The sequence below is a fragment of the Protopterus annectens genome, chromosome 1.part2, assembly GCF_019279795.1.
Source record: "Protopterus annectens isolate FY-2018-M chromosome 1.part2, PAN1.0, whole genome shotgun sequence".
NCBI classification, from domain to species: domain Eukaryota; kingdom Metazoa; phylum Chordata; order Ceratodontiformes; family Protopteridae; genus Protopterus; species Protopterus annectens.
The window spans coordinates 1,253,175,511-1,253,181,510 of NC_056727.1; the positions used below are offsets into that span (position 1 = coordinate 1,253,175,511).

The window sequence follows — 6,000 nt, forward strand, 5'->3', positions numbered from 1 at the left end:
AACCTGATGGGGACAACAACAAGGAAACAAAAACTTACAGACATCGAACAGCCAAACGTGCGTACGTAAACATCAGACTTTTGTTACTGTTACTCTAGAGTCCTTCAAAAACTTATTTAAGACAAGTTCAGTCTTGTCTGTCACAAAAGTGTGTCCTTCTCCATTGCTTACAATAGTTACCCAAAACGAAAGATTTACTGCTAATACAGCGCCACTAGATACCTGTCGCCTATACAAACATGGACTACCTGGCATTTTCTTCCACAAATCAAGTATGTAGTTGTGTGGGCCACAGGGTGACATGTACAGATTAGTGTGCAATATTCCTGTAGCTCTTGATTTTCAAATATAATATGTCATCTTCTTGTTCCCAGTACTTTATCTGGGTGTTACATTTTTACGTGAACAGAAGTGCAGCAGAATGTATGACTTTTGCTGTCCATTTTACTCTTCTTGAACAGCAAACAGCGAAGTGCCGAGTGATTCAGTCACCAGGTCAACGAACAGCCTATGAAATGTAGATCCACAGCACCGGCAACTTAAACAAAGCAAATGCCTGGAATTCCTTTTCAAACCAAAGGGGGGGGGGGTCCACCTCAGAAACTGGAGGCGCAGCTTCAATAACAAACTTCATATGGGATAGCGGGAAAGAACAAGGGCGTTAACAGGAAAGTAGTATGACAGAATGACAGACACCCAAGTTGCCTTTGCGGCAGCTTTAGATGCAGGGCCCCAGACCATTCCAGGTACCCCCACCCCCCATACGTGTATAAGTCGCACTTCCTCGCCTGGCCCCGATGCCTGTATGGGATGGGGGAGGGAGGTGCTGCAGCTTCCTTGCAGTTGCACCCAGAAGGCAAGCAGCACCTGATTAGTCCTTTATTACGCGTGTGTGTCTGCAGCTTCTTCTTGTAGATGACCAGTTACCGCCGCTGAACTTCCCAAGTTACTCCAGGGAATCAGCACTTTAACTATGAAGGTTTCCGTTTAGAAGTAACCAATCCCAAGCAGTCCAACTAGCTCCCTCTTCCTTACGTTTGAAGGACTCCCAAGTCCAAAAATAAAGCCTGGCCAGCTAACACTCTTCTTACCTTTTCACAAGCAGCGCAGTCCGGAGAGCAGCTGTATACCTATTCCAAGTGCTGCTTCTACAGTTAGATCCCACTGCGGGTTTATTTCTCTCGACAGCCCTCCCCCTGCAGTTACTTCTAATATGTCCACAGCATCACATTGCCGCTCAGCTGAATATTTTAGGAGCAGGATACAACCCGACCGAGTTCCCCCAAGTTTATGCACTAACAAGCCGCTACTACCCTCCCAAGCGAGGAGCCTCTTCCCGGCTGCGGTGGCCGTTCCTCCGTCTACTGACGTCACGCTCACCGGTCCTGCCCAGGCAACGGCAGTGCTGCCGCTCCACTCCCTTCCCTCTTCTTCCTCAGCTGTTGGAGTAGGAGGTGGGGCTTTGGGGAGGAAGAAAACAGCAACGAGCGAAGGACAGGAGATCGGGATGAGACCTGTAAACTCCAGGCGAAAATGTAGGGAGAAAAACAAAAAAGTCGAGAAGGAGCGAGGTTGGAGTCTGGATCAGAGAATGTTCTAAGCGTAGTCTGCCTGAGATCCTCATGTTCTTGTTTTCTAGGACTCGAAGTACCTAGAAATGAAAGCGTGTGCTGTTTTTGCTAAAAAAGTTACTAGTATTAAATGGACCATTGCAAAGTTTCTGAACTGCTGAATTCTTATTTATAAGGAATTAAGTTCATTTAAGAAAGGCCAACCGAGTCTGTCTAGAGGATGTTTTTGAAAATTGTTTTAAAACAAAAGATGCTAGAATCAGTACCAGCACCATTACTAGCCTTTTTAAGTGTTTTTGTGTGTGCGCGAAATACTAGAGCTACTGCAGTTATTTAATTTTATGTTAATTACGTTAGCAGCCCAAGTTTGAGTGTTGTAAAAGTAACCATAGTGAACTCATCAACCTGCATTTGTTTTACTGTTGCGATGGCCCGACTTACTAGTCAGGTGTTGACGTGTATGTGTAGTTTAATGGTAGTAGTTTTATCTGAGCCATGGTCGTACTGATCAATCTACACAACAGCGCTTTTTTTACAACTTTATACTCTGGAAATTGTACTTGATTTTAAATAATTATTTGATTGTATTGCCTTATGTAAAACATGAGGTCCAGTGTACGTATAATGTGGGGATGCATATATAATTGCAGAATTGCCACTGAATCAGGACGTGCCTTCTTGAAGCTAGCGTGTAAGAGGTTTAGAGTAACCAGGGAATTCATACATAGCTAATTCTGCACTTTGCTCCGCTGAAACAGTCCTGAACGTTTGAGTGGCGGTTTTTTACAGGCCCTAAATCATAACAAAAACGTGTTCTACTTGTAAGTACTGCGTGTAAGTACTGCATGTTCCTTTCCAACGCAACTTTCCAGTAATAAGTTTCACTGTTTTCATCACGGAGTTTGTAAATATGTCTAGTCTAATAGACGTAATCTGTAGCAGTCCTACAAATAGTACTATCATATCTAGGAGTTCTTTTGTCATATATTTGTAATGGTATACTTGCAAATATAGAGTCTAGAGAAAGGGTCCACTTAAAAACCCAAGATCTCCAAGTTTGGTGTCCATGTAAAATGTTTATGTGACCTTAAGTCTGTCCAGCAAGGTAACTGGAACAACTAGAACTGTGTAGGTCTGCTGAAGAAAGTACTGATGGCAGTTTAGTCAGTCTATAACCAAACTGCTCTGACAATTACTCTAGGCCTTCTCTTTCCCAGCCATGTTTCCACAATATTACTTTCACCCACTTTTTTCAGTTTGCTACCTGTGACTTGTTAATTTCACTCCTCTGCTGTACCTCTCCAAGCTCACATTCATCCACTGTGTTTCAGTCTTAACAGTCGTTTCCATCAGCACACTTTCCATGTCACATCACATCTACTATCACTACTACTGCTGTTCATCACTTGCTGGACCCTAATTGGCTGGCTTATGTTTTTTCACTCCAAATCTACTCCTGAACTATTATGGCTACTTATCAGAAAATCTTATCTGTAGTTATTCAAGATATTAACTCTTGCAATTATTTATTTTTGATTAGGTTCATAGGTTCATACTAGGCTATCTGCCCGAGGGCATTTACAAGCCTAGCCCATAGTTTTGTGGCTTACGCCACCCCTTTAGTATGGGGAACTATACCCATTATTTTGCTGTGCCTCTGTTGAGCAGTGACACTGAGGTAATCCCTGGGGTATATCTGCGATCTCCCATCCATTGGTCAAGATTTCTCTTGAACAAGGCCAGCGAGGTGCTCTGCCTCACATATACCGGGATTTTATTCCACAGCATAGGGAGTCTTTGGGTGATGAATCTATCCCTCCAGCACGTCCTATTAATAGCCGTGTCGAGGTTTAAGTCTCCCGCCCTTGTGGCTCTGACGGATCTAGATTTTTTGAGGTGAAGCATAGTCATCAAATCTGGGTTTGACATGGCCTTGTATGTTAGGCAAAGGTCACCTCTGAGCAAGCGGTAAGCGACTGAATAGAGCTGGAGTTCTTTCAGTCGGGCAGCATAGGACAGATGTTTGAGACCCTTTATCCTTTTGGTGAGGAACTTTTGTGGCCTCTCCAGCTGCTGCAAGTGTCTGGTCAGATACATTCCGAATGGGGCATTGTACTCCATCATTGGTCTGATGAGTGATGAGTATAGGGAGACTATGACCTCCCTTGATCTAGATGAGAATCCCTTCATGATAAGGTGGGCAATGTAGAAGGTCTTCCTAACTACTTTAGCTACATGGGTGTCGAATGACAGACTACTATCAACCTGGGTCCCCAGGTCCCTGATAACTTCTTCTGTGCTCAGTGGATTGCCACCTATTTGGTAGCTAGGGGTAACCTTGTTTTTCCCGAAGGGTATGACTATGCATTTTTGGCATTTAACTTTAGGCCATGGCTCTGGCACCAGTTATCCGCTTCTGTGAGACCCTTCTGAAGGATATCTGTGTCAGATGTGTTTTCTACTATGGCGCCCAGTTTGCAGTCATCTGCAAACTTTGTCAGCCATAACCCTCCTGTGTTTGCTTGTACTGGAAAAGTAGATGCCAAACAAGAGTGGGCCCAGGGCTGAGCCCTGTGGTACACCACTTGTGACAGGCTTTGAGTCTGACATGGTGCCAGCAACTCTGACCCTGTGGGTTCTGTCACTCAGCCAGTTTGCAACCCATCTTGTGATGTATGGGTTAACATTTAAGCTGATGAGTTTTTCAATGATACCCGAGTGGGGTATTGTATCAAAGGCCTTCGCCAGATCGAGGTAGGCTGTATGGACTGCCTTTCCCTCATCAATGGCTTTGGTGACTGTTTCAAAAAAGTCAACCAAGTTTAGAAGGCATGATCTGCCTTTGACAAAGCCAAACTGGGATGGATCCAAAGTCTGCAAATTCCCTATGTCTTTATTTATGAGGTCCATTATGATCCTCTCCATGGCTTTGCAGATAAGGCTTGTCAAGCTAATGGGCCGGTAATTTCCAGGGTCGGTGGAGGCACCGCCTTTGTGAAGTGGGACCACAGTTGCAGTGCGCCACTCCCTGGGTACGTATCCAGAGGTAAGACTATGATTAAACAGCTGTCCTAGCTGTGGGTTTAATTCCTCGTTGAGTTCGTGGAGCACACAGCCGGGGACACCATCAGGTCCCATGGATGCTGTGTTCTTCGCTTTGGAGAGAGCAGTTCTTACTTGGGCGTTGGAGATGTTTGGGGGGCTGCAATCGCTTGGTATAGATATCTCTCCTTTTGGGGGAGGGGAGAAGTTTGCACTGAACCTGTCAGCCAGTATGTTGGCAATGTCTGTAGGATCAGTAATCTTCACATCATTTTGAACTAGTTCTGAGCATATCTGGGAGTTTCCTCCCAGGTTTCTAACATAGCTAAAGAAGGCCTTATGATTGTCTTTTGAGTCTTTAGCTATTTGTCTCTCAAAATTTGCTTTGGATGATTTTATGAGAGCACTTAGTTTTTTACTTATAGTGATCAAGGGTGTCTTACCTTTTAAGGATTTTGCTCTATCTTGTAGTAGCTTCCTCCTTTTGTTGTAGAGTTTGTTTATGGCTGGGGTCCACCAGACTGGACGCTTGCCTTTGGTACAAAGAGTCTTTGTTTTGCTTGGGATTGCCTTATCCATGCAGTCCTGCAGGTGCTGGTAGAAGGCATTTGTAAGTGATTCAGCGGCTTTGCAGACTTTGGATCCATCCCAGTTTGGCTTTGTCAAAGGCAGATCATGCCTTCTAAACTTGGTTGACTTTTTCGAAACAGTCACCAAAGCCATTGATGAGGGAAAGGCAGTCCATACAGCCTACCTCGATCTGGCGAAGGCCTTTGATACAATACCCCACTCGGGTATCATTGAAAAACTCATCAGCTTAAATGTTAACCCATACATCACAAGATGGGTTGCAAACTGGCTGAGTGACAGAACCCACAGGGTCAGAGTTGCTGGCGCCATGTCAGACTCAAAGCCTGTCACAAGTGGTGTACCACAGGGCTCAGTCCTGGGCCCACTCTTGTTTGGCATCTACTTTTCCAAGTACAAGCAAACACAGGAGGGTTATGGCTGACAAAGTTTGCAGATGACTGCAAACTGGGCCATAGTAGAAAACACATCTGACACAGATATCCTTCAGAAGGGTCTCACAGAAACGGATAACTGGTGCCAGAGCCATGCCCTAAACTTAAATGACGAAAAATCCATAGTCATACCCTTCGGGAAAAACAAGGTTACCCCTAGCTACCAAATAGGTGGCAATCCACTGAGTACAGAAGAAGTTATCAGGGACCTGGGGACCCAGGTGGATAGTAGTCTGTCATTCGACACCCATGTAGCTAAAGTAGTTAGGAAGACCTTCTACATTGCCCACCTTATCATGAAGGGATTCTCATCTAGATCAAGGGAGGTCATAGTCTCCTATACTCATCACTCATCAGACCAATGA

At 44.7% G+C, this 6,000-nt stretch overlaps 1 protein-coding gene across 1 annotated transcript in view; it reads right to left on the reverse strand.

Annotated features, from left to right (window-relative positions):
• The window catches only part of LUZP1 (leucine zipper protein 1), a 2,096,166-nt gene extending 2,094,453 nt beyond the window's left edge, over window positions 1–1,713 (reverse strand). Inside the window, exon 1 of the mRNA XM_044060126.1 lies at window positions 1,092–1,713. The gene's annotated coding sequence lies outside the window, so the exon portion shown is untranslated. The remainder of the gene's footprint in view (window positions 1–1,091) is intronic.
• Between the last annotated feature and the right edge of the window lie 4,287 nt (window positions 1,714–6,000).